This window comes from Mobula hypostoma, chromosome 5, assembly GCF_963921235.1.
Source record: "Mobula hypostoma chromosome 5, sMobHyp1.1, whole genome shotgun sequence".
In the NCBI taxonomy this organism is placed as follows: Eukaryota; Metazoa; Chordata; class Chondrichthyes; order Myliobatiformes; family Myliobatidae; genus Mobula; species Mobula hypostoma.
Genome location: NC_086101.1, coordinates 112,137,813 through 112,157,782, shown reverse-complemented (window position 1 = coordinate 112,157,782; position 19,970 = coordinate 112,137,813). Strand labels below are relative to the sequence as shown.

At 46.0% G+C, this 19,970-nt stretch overlaps 1 protein-coding gene across 6 annotated transcripts in view; it reads right to left on the bottom strand.

Annotated features, from left to right (window-relative positions):
* The window catches only part of LOC134346920 (GRB10-interacting GYF protein 2-like), a 173,344-nt gene that overhangs the window by 108,097 nt on the left and 45,277 nt on the right, over positions 1 to 19,970 (bottom strand). For all 6 annotated transcript variants that reach the window (XM_063048776.1, XM_063048771.1, XM_063048774.1 and 3 more), the window contains one exon: positions 9,411 to 9,543. The gene's annotated coding sequence lies outside the window, so the exon portion shown is untranslated. The remainder of the gene's footprint in view (positions 1 to 9,410; positions 9,544 to 19,970) is intronic.

Sequence of the window (19,970 nt, the reverse complement as noted above, 5' to 3'; positions counted from 1 at the left end):
ACAGGGTCCGATTTTATGTTGTGCCACTCTGACCAAGAAATCTTCAATGTTCACACAATGGTTCAGGATAAGAAATGCAATCAACTGGATTCTAATCCAGCCACTACTGCACTCAAAGCTACATCTCAGTCAAGAACAGTGCACCAAGGCAGACCTAATTAGAGCCTCTCCATTCTGCAGCATGGTTTAAGATTTCCTATTTGAAAGTATTTCTAAACAAATTGCCCAAGGGATTTGGGATTGCAAATGAAGCATTAGATGATTTCCTGCTTCTACAACCCCCCCCCCCAATAAGAGTGTTAAATGAGGCGTAATCAGACAAAAACTGCTAGGCAATAAAGAGATAACTACAAAAAACAGCTTTTACAACTTGTGACAGGTTCTCCGGAAGGGACAGAGGCTATTAAACCTCTAGAAACTTACAAACAGTTAGCTGGAGATGATGGTACCATATCAAATATTGCACATATCTGATATCCAAGTTTATCCATGATTTGAACCAGTACCAAGATAAGCACATTTTAACCACAGTACATTTACTTTCATAAGCTGCCCATGGGGAAGGTGAAGAATGAAGCGCCCAACCTCACACCAAGCTCTGCATTTATCAGTCTTGGTCACCTGTTGTTTCAATTACATATTTTTCACTCCAATTCTGAACATTTGTTTTATTTGAACTGCTGCAGTATTTATGCATTATAAAATGAATAAGCTTAGAGAGAAACTTGGGCAATTCCTCAATCATCCCTTCCAGAAAATAGTCATAGAAACAGGCCCTTCAGCTAACCATTTAAACTGCCGACTACCTACTCTCATCAACCTGCACTGGGACCATAGCCTTTCATACCCCTATCATCTGTGTACTTATTCAAATTTCTCTTAAATGTTGAAGTAGAGTCCACACCCACGATCCTCTGACTGAAGTTTCCTATCATGTTCCCGTTAAACTTTTCACCTTTCACCTTTAACCCATGGCCTCTGGTTGTCCCGCCCAAACTCAATGGAAAAAGCCTGTTTTCATTTACCCACCTATACCCCCTCAATTTCGTATATCTCTTTCAAATCTCCTCTCAATCTTCGATATTCCAAGGAATAAAGTCCCAACTCATTCAATCTTTCCTTCTCACTCAGGACTACATCTGCAGTATGCTACCACCCACACCAGAGCCCCTACAATTCGCCTGCCAACGGTACCGGTCTTCCAATGACATCATAGCCACAGAACTATACACCGTCCTCACTCAGCTGGAGACGAAGGATATACAGTCGTCCCTCGGTACCTGCGAGGGATTGGTTCCAGGACTCCCCGCGGATACCAAAATCCACGGATGCTCAGGTCCCTTATATAAAATGGCGTAGTGTTTGCATATAACCTACGTACATCCTCCAGTATACTTTAAATCATCTCTAGATTACTTATCATACCTGATACAATGTAAATAGTTGTTGTACTGTATTGTTTAGGGAATAATGACACTTTGGAGGAGGCTCAATAATACTAATGTCAGGATCTGTGGAGGTTGAGGGCTGAGGATCTTTAAGCGTTGAAGGTCGAGGTTTCACAATTGCAGATGCTTTGGTTAGAAACATCGTTATAGGAAGCTGCTTCTTCTTTTTCTTTGCATCATCAAACAAATCTTGCAGTGGTTGTAGGCATGTTGTTATCCCTCGGGTGACACGGAGGCTTCGTTCTATCAAAGGATCATATCCTTTAACACTTGCGCCCATTGAAAAACTGCTGCAAATTTTTCAAGTGTCCAAATTGATGGCTCTGCCTCGTCTAAATCTTCTGCATCATCTTCTGTAGAGGATTTCAGCAGATCTTCGAGATCCTCGTTGATAAGGGTTTCTCTATGCTCTTCTATGTGTTCCTCGACCTCGTCCTTGATCATGTCAGAGAAGTCTTCCCCACCAACTTCCCTTGCAACATTCAAGGTATTCCTGACTTCTGCATCAATAGTGGGGAAGCCCCTGAAATCACTGACTACCTCACTCCATAATGGCTTCCAACATACACTGACTGTCTCCGGCTTCAGGGCATCTACAGCCTCTGCAATAAGCACAATTGCATCTGCAATTGTGAAGCTCTTCCCTAGATCCATGATGCTGCAGTCAGGGTTAACATCAAGGGCAGCACGAATTCTCCCGAAGGTGAGACGGGTGTAAGTCGCCTTAATACACTTGATGATGCCTTGATCAAGTGGCTGCAGCAGTGACGTAGTGTTAGGAGGCAGGAACATCACTTCCATGTTATCCTCGGCGAAGCAGAGAGGTTGGGGGTGGCTGGAAGCCTTCTTGTTGTGTTACCAGAACACGGGCAGGCAATTTTTGTTTTGGTTCTTAAGGGCCCAGGGATTGTTTGCTCGGTTGACAAGTCCTGGCTTGATCATGTGACTGGCTGCGTTGCCACACAGCACCAGAGTAAGGCAATCTTTCTAGGCTTTGAACCCTGGGGCCTGCTTGGCGTTCTTATGGATGTAGGTCCGATTGGGCATCTTCTTCCAGAACAAGCCCGTTTCATCACAACTGAAGACTTGCTCTGGAAGGTAGCCTTTCTCTTCTATGAGTTTCTTGAGCTCCTCTGGGAATGCTGATGTCGATTCTCCTGTGATCTTTAAGTTCTTGAGGTTGTAGCGCTTTACATAGCTAGCCAGCCATCCCTTACCAGCATTAAACTCCTTCCTCTCGCTCTCCTCAACCCCTTCACAGTATGGCTCATAGAGGCTAAGTGCTTTTTCATGCATAGTTTTGTCATCAACAGGGATACGCTTCTATGACATGTCCTCTAGCCACACACTTAATGCTTTCTCAGTCTTTGCAAGCACTTTAGCACGAACCAGAGAGACCATTTTTGCCGTTGTAGGGGTAGCACTAGCACTTCCACGAATTTCAGCTTCTTTCTGCTTTATTGTGCGAATGCTCGATTCGTTCTTACCAACCTTTCGGCCCACTTCAGCAAGCGACATGCCACTTTTCAAAAGATCTAAGACTTCTATTTTCTCGACAAGAGATGGCACTTTACACTCCCTTTTAACCCATGAGGTATTGCTTTGACCACTTAATTGCTTTTTAGGAGCCATTTTTTTCACAGAAACAAAGGGTGCACACAACACAAGAAGCGAATGAACGAGACGCAAGGCGAACAGTGCTCAAACGACGAGTGTTGGAGAGAGACTGAGGATCTGTGAAATGGCGGGAGGCTACAGCAGGGTATGCCTACACATCACTTCATTCATGTGGAATTACGTCGAAGTCGCACCCTCTCTAACATGCTGGTAGAGAAAGTTTTATTTGGGTTTTCTTTAGCACTGGAAATGGTTACATCCTGACACGCGGCACAGAAGCAAGGTCGCATTGTGTATTCCACGGACCAGCAAATCCCGGCCAGCTTAGCTAACAGAGCGGCGGACACCCCTGCTGAAATCCGGAGGAAAACACACAGAGGATGCAGAGGGGGATCACAAAGCCGAGGAAAGAAGACCGGGTCAAGACAACAAAGACTTTTGGAGAAGAGGAGTTCAGTGGGTAATACCGTTCCGGCTGACCAGAAGTGCACCGAAAGCGGTAAGCGTAAAGGAGTTTCGTGCTTACTGATCTGGTGAACAACGGATGGTGCAATCCAGGGTATATTACGATCGAGGAATGTGTTTGCAGACTGGATATTGAACTTTTTACTGTTGGACTTCGGCCACATTCCACCGTGATACAACACTTGGCGGCACGGGAGGTCGTTCCTGCCTGTGGCCATCGAACGTGCAGGTCCTCCAGTGGAGGGTCAGACACCCTGAGCCAATAGAATGGTCCTGGACTTATTTTCCATCTGGCATAGTTTGCATTTTGTTGTTGATTGTTGGGGTTTTTTGTATTGCTATACTTACGCTCTATTCTTGGTTGGTGCGGCTGTAATGATACCAAATTTCCCTCGGGATTAATAAAGTATATCCATCTATCTATCTATTAAGCGTAGTGCTCGGCACTCGGCAAATTCAAGTTTTGCTTTTAGGAATTTCCTGGAATGTATCCGTGGATGCAGAACCGGGGATACGGAGGGCCGACTGTATACGTTAGAATGCTGTTCCTGGAATACAGTTCAGCATTCAACACTACAATTCCCTCCAGTCTTGACAGGAAGCTCAGAGACCTCGGCCTGCACCCCACCTTGGACAGCTGGATCCTAGACTTTCTATCGGATCGCCAACAGATGGCAAGAGTGGGCTCCCCTTCTCTACTCCCTTTAAACTCACGACTCCACTGCCACATACAACTCCAGTCTTCTGATCAAATCTGTAGATGACGTGACTCTGATCGGCCTTATTTCTAGTGGGGATGAGACAGTTTACAGGAGGAGAGGTTGATGCCCTGATAGAGTGGTGTCAGGATAATAACCTCTCCCTCAATGTGCAAAAAACAAAAGAGCTGATTGTGGATTACAAATGGAACAGTGACAGGCTCGTCCTAATCAACATCAATGGGGGTCTGCAGTTGAGAGGACGAGTAGTTTCAAGTTCCCCAGTATACATATCACCAACTATCTCACCTGGACTGTATATCATCGGTTTTGTAGCCAAACAAAAAAGCACACTGTCTCTTCCACCTCAGGTGACTGAAATTCGGCATAGGCTCCCAAATCCTCAAGACCTTCTACAGGGGCACCACTGAGAGCACACTGACTGGCTGTATCACCCTAGTATGGGAACTGCACCAAACTTGATCGCTGGGCACTGCAGAGAGTAGTATCGACAACCCAGCACATCTGTGGATGTGAACATCCCTCCATTGAGGACATTTAGAGCAACAAGTGCAGAAAGAAGGCCTGGAAGATCATTGGGTTTACCAGTCACCCAACCATAAACTGTTTCAGCTGCTTCCAGCTGGCAAACAGTACCACAGCATTAAAGCCAGGACCAACAGGCTACGGGACAGCTTCTTTCTACAAGCCATTAGACCTTTAAATTCACATGCCTGTACATTGTGACAGAGTCATAACACAAAAGAGATTTACTCCCTCACATTGTGGGATGGATGCAAGATCTAAATAAATTCTAATTAAATTCCTTCAGATCCAGCAACATACTTGTAAATTGTCTCTGTACTCTTTCAACCTTCTTTACATCTTTCCTGTAGGTGGGCGACCAAAACTGCACAAAATCAGACCCTTTCCCATTTCAAACACCAAACACAAATGTACATGCAAATAACTTTCTAGCAGCACCGTGCTGCATCATTCTGAGTGTTATAAGCTACATGAACGCTAGTAATCAGACAGAAAGGGTTGCCCCTGCCCCGCACTTTAGCTGTATTATTACCTGCAGTTAATATGAGGAACAATATAGAGGTAGTCGAGATAAACAACATATTTAACTTGGACAGCAACTAGAGGACACAAGTACAAACATCACAAGGCTGGGAGATAAGCAATAACCTCTCTGCCATGCAACAGTGTATCACTGGAGCAGACTCAAAGATATGAAAGCTCAATGGAAAACTTGTGGAAAGTAGTCAGAAGATCATTGCCAATTAATTCCCCACTCTAACCATCTTAATTGCATTTTACAGGAGCACCATTGAGAGCACCTGAAAAGCTGCATCTCCATCTGCTATTGGAGTAGCTGAGCATCGGATTGGAAGTCCCTACAAAGGACCGCAAGATTGGCTGAGAGGATCATAGCATCTCCCTATCATCCATCAAGGACATTTATCAGGAGCGCTGCAGGACTGTTAGTATCATCAATGATCCCACACATCCATCCAACTATCTGTTACTTTCTACCATCAGGCAGGAGACTCCGATGCATTAAAAACAAGAGCGGTCAAGATGGAAAACAGTTTCTTCCCTCAGGCCATTAGGCTTCTGAACTCCCTGCTACACTGCATTTAAAGTGTCACTGGTTAATCTGTTCTTACCCATTTAATTTATGCACTTTTGTTTGTTATGTATGTGCAATTCATCTGTAGATTTTCTTACCTTAATAAATTATCGCGTGTTACGTGTACTACTGTGCTTTACAACCTAGTTCGGAGAAACATTGTCTTGTTTCTATATACATTATATGGTTATACATGTTATATACATGTATATAGTTAAATAATAAATTTGAGTTGAGACTTTGCCTTCTATTCTCCACCCATGCAACCTCTGAAAAAGAAAAGCAAATGCTTTATCTAAATTGTTGTTAGGGAGAAAGGACATCAGAGGCAGGTTCATTCTGGGAATGGAAGAAAATAATTCTCCTGAACACATCACAAATACATAAAATCCAGATACAGCAAAGAACCTTGTGTCACAAAATGATCTGTTTTACTGCAACTCAAGTTAATCTTTAAAAATATATTTGTCAAGAAATTCTCTTAGGAAGAGCTAGATTTCTTCGGATACATTTCTCCGAAGTGAGCTATAGGGACAAATGCTCCAACAATACAGCAACCGTATTAATGAAAAGCCTATTTTTATACACATCGATTGATGGGAAGTTGACCAGGAATATTAACTTGCTCCTTGTACGGTAGCAATATGGAACTTTTCAAGCCAACAAAGCTCCAGGTCTGAAAGATAAAATCAAGAAAGTATTCCTTCACTGCTTCAGAGCAGCACCAGACGTGACAGGGTCTCATTCAAGAAATAAATTGAAATACTGACCTCTCCTCAAGCGTTACCAATTGTGCCCAATATTTCATTCAGACCTGTCCAGCAAAGCAGCCTTTTCAACTACAAGCTTTTACAGTTGATTAACCTTCTGACTGTCCAGAGTGCCAAGCTTGACGCACGCACAATCACATCTCTCTCTCCAGAGTGAGTGCTGCAAAGGTTCACCCAACTAGCAGGTTTGTTATACGACTAAGCCTACACTTAAGTGTGAAAGATCTCACTGAAATGTACAAGATTCTAAGCAGCTTGTTGAGGTCTTCCCTAGCAAGGTCTTCCCTATAGCTCACTTTGGAGAAATGTATCCAGAGCCAAGGGATCACCTTCAAAGCAATCCACTCACAATAAATTAGGTGAAATTACTTCACCCAGAGATGGGTAAACATTTGCAATTTACTCCCAGATGGGCTGTGGAGGCTTGGTCAGTGGGCTTAATCAATACAGAGATCAGATTTTTAGAAATCAATCTTACTGAATGATTGAACCAATCGCCATGACGGGGCCAAATGCCCTAGAGCTGCTTCTATTCCTTATATTTAGCTTTTCTGTGCAAGACTGAGAAACAGCACCTTAAGAGGTAGACCACTTCAGAAATAGGGTTGAATATGAATATCGACTCAAGCAGTTACAAAGATCTAGCGGTAAGAAAGACAAGTCTTCCTGGTATCAAAACCAGAATTTGGGACAGTTCATTGGAATTTGTAAAGAATAGTGTCCAAGGAAAATTAGTGGGAGAACACAAAACTGTGAACCAACATAGGCTCAGTGGCCTGAAACAGCATCCTTCTAAGTCACAAAGAAATATAAAGTATACAAATACTTCAAACGTCACTGCCAGAAATAGAATAGTTATCTGTTTTTCAGATGACTACAATGAGGAACATGCTTTGCAATAATTCACTTAAAAATTCATATTGTGGAATGCAAGGTCAGAATTTATTGCCTAGCCCCAATTATCCCAGACACGAAAGTGGTGAAACATTTTACTGGACAATGATTCCAGGATTGAACAGTTTATTATATGAAGAGCAGTTGATGACGTTGGTCCTGTATTCACTAGAATTCAGAAGAATGATGAACAACCTATTTGAAACCTATATCAAGGCCTTTCACCATTTGACAGTGGATGTGGAAAGGGTGTTTCCTATGTGGGAGAGTCAAGGACCAGAGGACATGGCCTCAGAGTTGAGGGGCATCCTTTTTAGAAGGGAGATGAAGAGGAATTTCTTTAGCCAGAGAGTGGTGAATCTGTGGAATTCATTGCCAGATAGCTATGGAGGCTATCTTTAAGAAAATTTAAGGCAAAGGTTGATAGCTTCGTGATTGGTTATAGCATGGAGGGACATGGGGAGGAGGCAGGAGACTGGGGCTGAGAGGTGAAATGGATCAGCCATGATGAAATGGCAGAGCAGACTCAATGGGTCTTATTCTGCTCTTATATCTAATTATCTAATTGTGCTGCAGGTACTCCCACCAGTGTTGCTGGATAGAGATTTAACCCCAATGATGGTGTTCGCCACATTACAGAAGTATTTAGTTGCTCTAATTTTGGAAACTTTGGAGCTTCGGGGTGGGGGGGGGGGAGAATATACAAAAGCAATTATTTTCTTCAACTTTTACTGATGGTTATTTATTACATTTTTTTTAATATAAAGGGAATGAAAACACTAGTAGAGTCAACATAAAACAAATTCTTCCCTTAACATCCTAAGGATTCTTTGCCAAATATGAGAAAAGCATCAAAAGCAAAGCATCATATATGCTAAATTGAAATACAGATGGTCAGGGAAACAGTGTTAATGTTAGAACTAGGCATGAACTTTCAGAGGTCATCAACCCAATTTCATTATACTTTACTACAGACACTGCCTGATTTGCAATTTTTACATTTTGAATGACACATCAGGTGGTTGTAAAATGACCTTTACAAGTGAACTAGTAAATCCAAGGGCCAATGTTTCTCCACAAAGTAACAAAAAGTTATCTGATCAAAACATGGGAAGTCCTGGACTACGTAGCAAACTTCAATAAAAACAAGGCAGGATACCGGTTAAATTAACTAGAGATTGAGGATGACACAGGAGATGAATACCGGGGAAGTTTGAAATCCGATATGTATAGAGTACTGTGCAAAAGTCATAGGTAAATATATATAGCTAGGGTGCCCAAGATCTTTGCATGGTACTGTATATTGGTTAAAATAGGAAGGTGGTTGGGAAATAGAAATAAGAGAACTTAGCTGTGTATTAGCTCCATATATATATATATGACTAAGACTTTTGCACGGTACCATAGACCACATGATAAATAAGGCAAAGTGTAGTGGAAAGCACCACATTCAATAAAACTTAACACATAACATGACCCGCAAGAGTAAAATTAATTATCTTGAATGATAGTGAATAATTCGCCCGTTTTGTCATCATAACAGTAACTTTATATTCTAGATTCAATAACCAAGCTTGAATTCCACAGTGGTGCTGAGCTTTAAATATATTTCCAGATCAAAAGTCCAGGTCTCTGGTTTCTAGTTCAGTAACACAACCGGTACGTTGCAGTGCCCCCATGTTTAAATTTTAACTACAAGATCGATGTTCTACTTCAAACTTACACATCAACTTTAATTACAAAATGCACCAATTATTTGCAGGGGAATAGGAAGGAGCTGTAAAATAAGGGAGAAAACGTTTTGAGTCTGTTTACTTGGACAATGCAAGTACATTCATACAAAATCCACAAAATAAAGTAACAGTAGAATGTCACGTACCTTGACCCAAGATCAGGTCCCCAACCTACAAGCAGCGTTGGAGACTCCCAAGGTATGTTGCTCTGAGAGGCCAACAATGGATGAATTGATCTTATATTCCTTTTATGGTTCAAAAAAATACTTGCTTGCTTCACTGAAAAATGAACAAAGTTCTCAATTAGAAACAAACCCATCTCATCCAACATTATTGAACATTTATATATGTAAATTAGAAAACCACCAGATAAAACTAATGGTAACCGCACCCTCTTACACCCAAACAAACTTGTCCAATGATGGGACAGCAAACATTACTATCTATAAATATCAATACTCAATAACTGTAAGAGTTCTACAGCGCCAATGGAGAGAACATAGAATATGTTAAGATTTTAAGTGGGGACATCAAATCATCAAGAGGCATGGTGCAGGTAAGAAAACAACCATTTAGATCCCATGCAAGGGAAGAACTTAAATCAACTCACCCAGTATCAAGATGAAATACTTGAAGAGGAAATAATGAACTCCTTTAGAGACATAATTATACAGAACTGCTGGTCAAAGGCTGTTAATGATGCAACAGTTATGTGTAGAAGGGAAAATGTATAGAAATTAAAATCAGCTTATACGGAATGTTACAAAAATGCTTGATGCAAAGTCAGGACTATGACTGGTATATAACATACCACACAAACAGGTCTGCCATTTTATCTTAGAATTATCTAAAAGTCCTACAGTCTAAGTGACTACATATTAATACAAAAGGTACAGGTGTCCCCCGCTTTTCGAACATTCGCTTTACGAAACCTCAGTGTTACGAAAGACCTAAATCAGTACCGTTTTCACTTTCAGAAGGTGTTTTCACTGTTATGAAGAAAGGCAGCGCGCGATAAAAGGCAGCACGCACCCCAAGCAGCCGCTCTCCCCCGGATTCAGAATGGCATTGCTTAAACACGTTGCATTGAGCAGCCGTTAGCAAGATGAGTTCTAAGGTGTCAGAAAAGCCTGAAAGAGCTCGTAAGGGTGTTATACTTAGCGTAAAACTAGGCATAATTAAGCATTTCGATAGTGGTGAACGAAGCAAGGACAAAGTGAGTTTGGCTTGTGGAAGCTGACGAAGATGATGTTGAGGAGGTTTTGGCAACTCATGACCAAGAACTGATAGATGAAGAGCTGATGCAATTGGAAGAGGAAAGGATAACAATTGAAACCGAATACAGTAGCGAAAGTGAAGCAATGGATGAGATGACACCCCCCGTGTCCTACCACCCCAACCCCTGGGCCCCGGACAGATACTGTACCGATTCGCAGAGAATGCAGTGGTAGCCGGGAGGCACACAGGACATCTTTAAGAAAAAAGCTGAATTAAACATGCTAATTAATTAGGTGCCGCCGACATGTAATTGTCGGCCCAGATCAGAGGCGATGCTTCTCCAGCCCTTGACCTTCCTACCCACCTGGCTGCACCTAGCACCTTCTAAGCTATCCTCCTTCCCCTTCCCCACCATTTTATTCTGGCATCTTCCCTTTTCCTTCTTGGTCCTGATAAACTGTCTTGGCCCAAAATGTCTACTATCTATTCATTTCCATAAATGCTGCTTGACCTGCTGAGTTCCTCCAGCATTTTGTGTGTTGCACATAAATACACTGTCTTCTTTCTCCACACTATTTTTTTCAGCCTAGGCTGCTGCAAAACTGAGAAAAACTTTTGGGCAGATATTCCATTCCATGCAATGCCTTAAGTACAAACCTGGCATGAGGCCAGTCTACCAAGATTCCAAGCAACACACATAAAAGTTGCTGGTGAACGCAACAGGCCAGGCAGCATCTCTAGGAAGAGGTACAGTCGACGATTTGGGCCAAGAGCCTTCGTCAGGACCAACTGAAAGAAGAGCTAGTATGAGATTTGAAAGTGGGAGGGGGAGGGGGAGATCCAAAATGATAGGAAAAGATAGGAGGATGGAGCCAAGAGCTGGACAGGTGATTGGCAAAAGGGATATGAGAGGATCATGGGACAGGAGGCCCGGGAAGAGAGAAAAGGGGGAGCGGGGGCAAGCCCAGAGAATGAGCAAGAGGTATAGTGAGAGGGACAGAGGGAGAAAAAGGAGAGAGAGAAAAAGAATGTGTGTATATAAATAAATAAATAACGGATGGGGTACAAGGGGGAGGTGGGGCATTAGCGGAAGTTTGAGAAGTCAATGTTCATGCCATCAGGTAGGAGGTTACTGTGACGGGAATACACATAGATTAAGATGTTAGCTGGCCTGTGCTGGCACCAGTGGGATCAGCAGTTGGTCTGCCACCTGTCTTCAGGAGAAAGAGAGATAAGGAAAACAATGGAGCAGCATTTGGAGATGTTAATGAAGGGACGGGAGAGTTTAACGGAAGGAGAGCTGTCAAGATCGGCTCCCCCTTTGAACCCTGAACTGTTTGAAGTGATGGACAGGCGATACCCCAGCAGGGGGATAAAAAGGGACAGGTTCGCTAAGGCAGGACACACACGACACCACAAGGTAACGAGACCTTGGAAGCGGTGCGCCTCCCATAAGTCGGTGGGAAGTTTTGGAAGGCTGGTCGCAGGACCAAGCCATAGACGCACAGGGTGGAAAGGCATGATCAGCGGGAACCTGGTGTGTGTCCACCCTTGCTTGGGTGCCAGGTTCACCGCAGAGAAACGATTGTATCTGGAAACGGAGGGGTCACGGTCGGTGACCTCAGAAGACATCACAAAGGGCTCGCCCGAAAGCTGACTGCGAAGAATATTGAAGGTCTGTGTGGAAGCCGTTTGAATATTCATTCGTTTTGCTCTCTCTCTCCTTCCCCCCACTGTCCATCTCCCACAGCAGTGATTACGGTGAACTGAACTGAACTAAATTGAACTGAACTTTGCGTCACTTTGAAACTGGTCATTTACCCCTAGACAACGATAGTGCTTGATTGATCCTGTTATCCTAATTCTGTGTACATGTGTGTTTATTATTGCTGAACTGTTGCATTTATTACCCTTTTGATTAGAGTACTGTGTTGCTTGTTTCTTTAATAAAACTTTTTTAGTTCTAGTAATCCAGACTCCAACTGAGTGATCCATTTCTGCTGGTTTGGCAACCCAGTTACGGGGTACGTAACACTACCCAGACGGAATATAGGGTGGTGTTTCTCCAACCTGAGTGTGGCTTCGTCTTTTATGTGAAGCCACTTTTATGCGTGTTGCTGAAATTCCAGCATCTGCAGATTTCCTCGTGTTTACCAAGATTCCAAGCTGGAATTGCTGTGCATCTACCGGAGGTTTATTTGGGAGCAAAAGTGTGAGTGTGGTTGTGGAACTGAACAGATCAGAGAGCCAGGAATTACATGTATGAACTACAACCCAGTAGTACAGGTTCCACCTAAAGAACATCCCACAAGGTCACAAAGGTGAAAATTTCACATGTAACAGTGTCATATCTGAAGGCAAAAATCCTACAAAAAGCAGTGGATACAGTCCAGTCATCACGGATAAAGCCCTTCCCACCCCTGAGTACATCTACACGAAGTGCTGTCACAGGAAAGCGGCATCCATCATCTGGAACCCCACCACCCAGAACATGCTCTCTTCTCGCTGCTGACGTCAGGAAAGTGGTACAGGAGACTCAAGACTCACACCATCAGGTTCAGGAACAGTTACTAGCCCTCGAACATCAGGCTCTTGAACCAAAGGGTTCAACTTCACTAGCCCTATCAATGAACTGTTCCCGCAACCAATGGCTCACAAGCGAAGTCAAAGCTGATGCAAAAAAGAGGGTATACAACAATGCAAAAATTAGATGGGGAGACAGAGGCTTGGGAAGCTTTTAAAAACCCACAAAAAACTAGAAGAATCATTAGGAGAGAAATGATGAAATATTTAAGCTAACAAACAATATCAAGGTGGATAGAAAAAGCCTTTTCAAGTATATAAAAAATAAAACAATGAGTGGATATAGGACCTCGAGAAAATGAGGCCAGAGAAATAATAATGGGGAGCAAGGAGATGGCATATGAACTAAATGAGTATTTGGCATCAGTCTTCACTGTGGAAGACACTAGCAGTGTGCCAGGTGAAGGGTGTGCAGCAAGAGAAGTGAGCACAGTTACTATTACAAGGGAGAAATTGCTCAAAAAGCTGAAGGATGCAAGGATTCGTAAGTCACCCAGACCAGATGAACTGCCCCTAGGGTTTTGAAAGAGATAGCAGTAGAGATTGTGGAGGCATTAGTAATGATCTTTCAAGAATCATTAGACTCCAGCATGGTTCCGGAGGACTGGAAAATTGCAAATGTAACTCCTGTGGCGACCCACTTTCTAGCACACACGAACCGGCTCACGAAACAGTGCACGCAGGCAGAGGGCCGGCCCCAAAAAGGGCACCAGGCCATCTTCACCAGCAAGGGGAAAATCCCGCGCGCACAAAGGGTCTGGGAATATGCATTCCCCACGGCAGTCCCGCCCAGAGAGGGTGGGAACGGGAAGGTTTTAAAGCAGGCCGTGAAGTTTGAATAAATCTCTTTCATCGCAACTCCAACTCACCGACTACGTGTGGTTATTTTAGCGCTGTGTGTAGCACACTGCTACAATTGGTGACCCCGAAGGCCCAAACGATATTTGGACCAGAGATGACCGACACCACATCTGTTCACGCAGTTTCGTTAAACCTGCCAAGCTTTTGGCCGCTGAGAACCTGTCTGTGGTTCGAACAAGCAGAAGCTCAATTCCACATTCGGCAGAAACCTCGGAGTCCACTCACTACTACTACGTGGTGGGCTCCCTCGACCAGGAGACAGCTGGACAAGTTGAGGAGTTTATACAGTCGCCCCCGGAGGACGGCAAATACAAAGCATTCAAAGCCCTGCTCATAAGGACTTTCGGACTCCCACGGCACAAACGCCGCTTAATGCACCTGGATGGTTTGGGAAACAGGCCGCCGTCAGCATTAATGAACGAGATGCTGGCCCTGGCTGAAGAATACAAACCCTGCCTCATGTTTGAGCAGGCGTTCCTAGAGCAACTGCCCGAGGACATATACCTGCTGTTGTCTGACGCAGATTTCACCCCCGGGAGGTGGCGGCCCGGGCAGATGAGCTATGGAAGGCCAGGAAAGAGAGAGGGGTGTCCGTCGCACAGATCACCAAGCCACGTGCCCAGCGGCAGACCAGACCAGGCCCGACAGCAGAGCCTACAAAACCCGGCGACGGGAGTGAGGAGCCCAACGAACAACGGTGCTTCTACCACCAGTGGTGGGGCACCAAGGCCCGCCACTGCAGACCACCCTGCAAATTCCCGGGAAACGCCAGGGCCAGCCGCCGCTGATGGCTACGGCGGCTGGCCATCAGGACAGCCTCGTATATGTCTGGGACAAGCAGTCGGGACGCCGCCTTTTGGTCGACACGGGAGCAGAGATCAGCGTCTTACCTCCAATGAGTTACGACACCCGCAACAGAGAACCGGGATCCACCCTGAGAGCTGCAAATGGCAGCACAATACAAACCTACGGCACCCGCACAGTGCGGCTACAGTTCAGCTCCAGCCAGTTCACGTGGGACTTCACACTGGCCGCCGTGGCCCAACCACTCCTGGGGGCGGATTTTCTACGAGCCCACAGCCTGCTGGTCGACCTGCAAGGGAAGCGAATAGTCCACGCCAAGACTCTTCAAACGTTCTCCCTGGGTGAAGCACAGTTGCCAGCCCCACACCTGGACTTCATCATGCTGTCCGACGACAAATTCACCAGGGTCCTGGCGGATCTCCCATCAGTACTGACACCGCAGTTCACGGCAGCCATGCCCAGAAACGGAGTACAGCACCACATCCCGACCCAGGGACCATCCCTCCACGTCCGTGCTCGAAGACTTCCCCCGGACAAGCTCCGACTGGCGAAGGAGGAGTTCAAGAAGATGGAGGAATTGGGGATCATACGACGGTCCGACAGCCCATGGGCCTCCCCCCTGCACATGGTGCCCAAGGCAACGGGGGGGGGGGGCTGGAGACCATGCGGTGACTACCGCAGACTGAACGAGGCTACAATGCCAGACCGCTACCCTGTGCCACACATTCAAGACTTCGCAGCAAACCTACACGGCGCAAGGATCTTTTCCAAGGTAGACCTCGTCCGGGGATACCATCAAATCCCAGTACATCCGGACGACATCCCCAAAACAGCACTCATCACCCCGTTCGGACTTTTCGAATTCCTTCGAATGCCATTCGGTCTAAAAAGTGCCGCACAGACATTCCAGCGGCTAATGGAAGCAGTGGGACGCGACCTGGACTTTGCATTCATCTATTTGGACAACATCCTCATAGCCAACAGTAGTCGGCAGGAGCATCTGTCCCACCTCCGCCAGCTCTACTCCCGCCTGAGCGAATTCGGTCTTACAATCAACCCAGCCAAATGCCAGTTCGGACTTGATACCATCGACTTCCTGGGCCACAGGATTACTAAAGACGCCAAGGTAGACGCGGTCCGCCACTTCCCCAGACCCAACACAATCAAAGGCCTGCAGGAATTCGTAGGTATGGTGAATTTCTACCACCGTTTCCTCCCCTCAGCAGCCCGAACCATGCGCCCCCTGTTCACTCTAATGTCGGGTAAGGGCAAGGACATTATCTAGGATGAAGAGGCCGCAGCCACTTTCGTTAAACCAAAGAAGCCTTGGCAAACGCCACGATGCTACTGCACCCCAGAACGGACGTTCCTACTGCCCTCACAGTGGACGCATCCAACACAGCAGTCGGTGGAGTGCTGGAACAACTCATCAAGGGTCGCTGGCAACCCCTGGCGTTCTTCAGCAAATACCTACGACCACCTGAACTCAAATACAGTGCTTTCGACCGGGAGCTATTGGCACTATACCTGGCAATCCAGCATTTCAGATACTTCTTAGAAGGTAGGCCCTTCACCGCTTACCTTTGCGTTCATGAAGGTGTCCAACCCCTGGTTGTCCCACCAGCAGTGACACCTGTCCTACATCTCCGAGTACACGACGGACATCTGGCATGTCTTGGGAAAGGACAACGTCGTGGTGGACGCACTATCCAGACCTACCATACAGGCCCTGTCCCAGAGGCACAGCAGGCAGACGCTGAGATCCCCAGTTACAGGACTGCAGTCTCCGGTTTGCAGCTCCAAGACCTCCCCGTTGGCCCAGGTGAGAGGACCCTACTATGTGACGTAGCTACCAGCCAACCCTGCCCTGTTGTCCCAGCAGCCTGGCGCCGACGGGTTTTCGAATCCATTCACAACTTAGCGCACCCCTCCATCAGGACAACCGTCTGGCTGGTCTCCAACAGGTTTGTGTGGCATGGGCTTTGTAAACAGGTCAGTGAATGGGCCAAAACGTGCATGCAGTGCCAAACAGTCAAGGTGCAGCAGCACACCAAAGCTCCGCCGCAGCAGTTTGAACCCACCCACCGGAGGTTCGACCACATCCATGTGGATATCGTGGGGCCTCTGCCAGTGTCACGAGGAGCGCGGTACCTCCCAACTATGATAGACCGGTTCACCAGATGGCCAGAGGCAGTCCTGCTCACCGACACTACCTCCGAATCCTGCGCCCGAGCACTGATCGCAACCTGGCTAGCACGCTTCGGGGTACCAGCCCACATTACCTCCAACAGGGGCACCCAGTTCACCTCCAGCCTGTGGTCAGCTACGGCCAACCTTTTAGGATCACAGCTACACCACACAACTGCCTACCACCCACAGTCGAACGGACTAGTGGAGCGTTTCCACCATCACCTGAAGTCGGCTCTCATGGCCCGCCTGGAGGGACCTAACTGGGTGGACAAACTTCCCTGGGTCCTGCTCGGAATCCGCATGGCGCCCAAAGAGGATCTGCTCACCTCGTCGGCCGAGTTGGTGTACGGCGCACCCCTGGTCGTCCCAGGAGAGTTCATACCAGCCCCAGGGGGGCAAGAGGAGGAACCCGCAGCAGTCCTGGACAGACTACGTGAGAGGCTCGGTAACCTGGCCCCCATACCCACGTCACAGCACAGACAGAGCCTGACCTGCGTACCCAAAGACCTGCAGAACTGCAAGTTTCTTTTTCTACGACGGGACGGACACCGGGCACGCTACAGTGGCCCTACGAGGGGCCGTTTAAGGTGATCAGGAACAACCGGTCCACGTTCGTGCTGGACACTGGGGGGGGGGGGGGAAGAGAGGAGGTTTTCACGGTGGACTGACTCAAACCGGCCCATGTGGACTTGGCGCAGCCGATCCAGGCTCAGGCACCGCGGCGCAGGGGCAGACCTCCCAAACAGAGGCCGATCCAGACTGTGGACATTGGGGGAGGTATCACCGGTTCGAGGGCGGGGGATGGTTTATGTGGCAACCCACTTTCTAGCACACATGAACCGGCTCACGAAACAGCGCGCGCAGGCAAGGGCCGGCCCCAAAAAGGGCGCCAGGCCATCTTCACCAGTAGGGGGGAAAATCCCGCGCACAGAAAGGGTCTGGGAATATGCATTCCCCACAGCAGTCCCGCCCAGAGAGGGCGGGAACGGGAAGGCTTTAAAGCAGGCCGTGAAGTTTGAGTAAGTCTCTTTCATCGCAACTCCAACTCACCGACTACATGTGGTTATTTTAGCGCTGTGTGTAGCACACTGCTACATTCCACTCTTTAAAAGAGGGAGGCAGCAGAAAGGAAATTATAGACCAGTTAGCCTGACCTCAGTGGTTGGGAAGATGTTGAAGTAAATTGTTAAGGATTAAATTATAGAGTACTTGGTGACGCAGGGCAAGATAGGACAAAGTCAGCATGGTTTCCTTAAGGGGAATACTTGCCTGACGAACCTGTTGTAATTATTTAAGGAGATTACAAGTAGGATAGATAAAGGGGATGCTATGGATATTGTACATTTGGATTTTCAGAAAGCCTTTGACAAGATGCCACACAAGGCTGTATACCAAGGTAAAGGCCCATGGTATTACAGGAGTTACTAGCATGGTTAGAGCATTGGCTGTTTGGTAGGAGGCAATGAGTGGGAATAAAAGGGTCCTTTTCTGGTCGGCTGCCAGTGACTAGTGGTGTTCCGCAGGGGTCAGTGTTGGGACCACTTCTTTTTATGCTGTACATCAATGATTTAGATGATGGAATAGATTGGCTTTGTTGCCAAGTTTGCAGATGATACAAAGAATAGTGGAGGGGCAGATAGTGTTGAGGAAACAGAAAGGCTGCAGAAGGACTTAGACAGGATTATGGGCAAGAAAGTGGCAAATGAAATACAATGTTGGAAAATGCATGGTCATGCATTTTGGTAGAAGAAATAAATGTGTGGATTGTTTTCTAAAAATCTTAAGATGGAAAGGGACTTGAGAGTCCTTTTGCAGACCACCCTAAAGGTTGACTTGCAGATTGAGTTGGTGGTGAGGAAGGCAAATGCAATGTTAGCTTTCATTTCAAGAGGTCTAGAATATAAGAGCAGAGATGTGATGCTGAGGCCTTGTAAGATACTGGTGAGGCCTCACCTTGAGTATTATGAGCAGTTTTGGGCTCAGATCCAAGAAAAGGTGTGCTGACAGTGGAGGGGGTTCAAAGGAGGCTCACAAGGATGATTCCAGAAATAAAAGTGGTTATCACATGAGGAACATTTGATAGCTCTGGGCTTGTATTCACTGGAATTTAGAAAGATTGGGGGGGGGGGTGGAATCATTGAAAACTTCTGAAGGCCTGGATAGAGTAGATGCAGGAAGGATGTTTCCCATGGTTGAGGAGTCCAGGACGAGAAGGATAGAGGGGCACCATTTTAAATAGATGTGGAGATTTTTCTTTAGTCAGAGCATGGTGAATTGGTGGAATGTGTGACCACAAACAGCTGTGTAGGCCAGGTCAATGGGTGTACTTAAGGTGGAGGTTGGTAGGTTCTTGACTGGACACGACATCAAAGGTTATGGGGCGAAGGCCGCAAAGTAGGGCTGAGGAGGGAAGAAAAGGGATCAGCTGTGATTGAAGGATGGAGCGGACTCGTGGGCCAAATGGCATAATTCGGCTCCCATGTCTTATGGTCAATGGACTCACTTTCAAGAATTCTTCATGTCATATTCTCAATATTTATTGCTTTTTTTTTTAAATATTGCAGTTTTTTGTCTTTTGCACACTGGTTGAACACCCAATTTGGTGCAATCTTTCATTGATTCTGGTACAATTATTATTCTATTACGGATTTATTGACTGTGCCTGCAAGATGATGAATCGGGGGTGGGGGGGGTGCGCGTGTACACACGCACACACACACATACATTTTGACAACAGATTTACTTTGAGCTTTGAAAATCATGCAATTTTTCATCACGGGAATTGAGTTTGGAAACAGCTCCGAAAGCTCTTACTAAAATAGCAAGCATTAGAAGCTGAGATGACATCAGCAGATATTCTGCAATCTGTTGCTGTGCGAAATTATCCAAGCCTGGCAGAAAGCCACGTACCTTTGTTTGCCTCATTTAGTAACAGCATAAGCAAAGGGCACAACTGGCCAAGTAACTTAGTATAGTATATACAACTTTCCATGGTAGACAAATTACTGATTATGTAAAAGTGAAACTAGAGTCAGCAACTTCTTTTCATA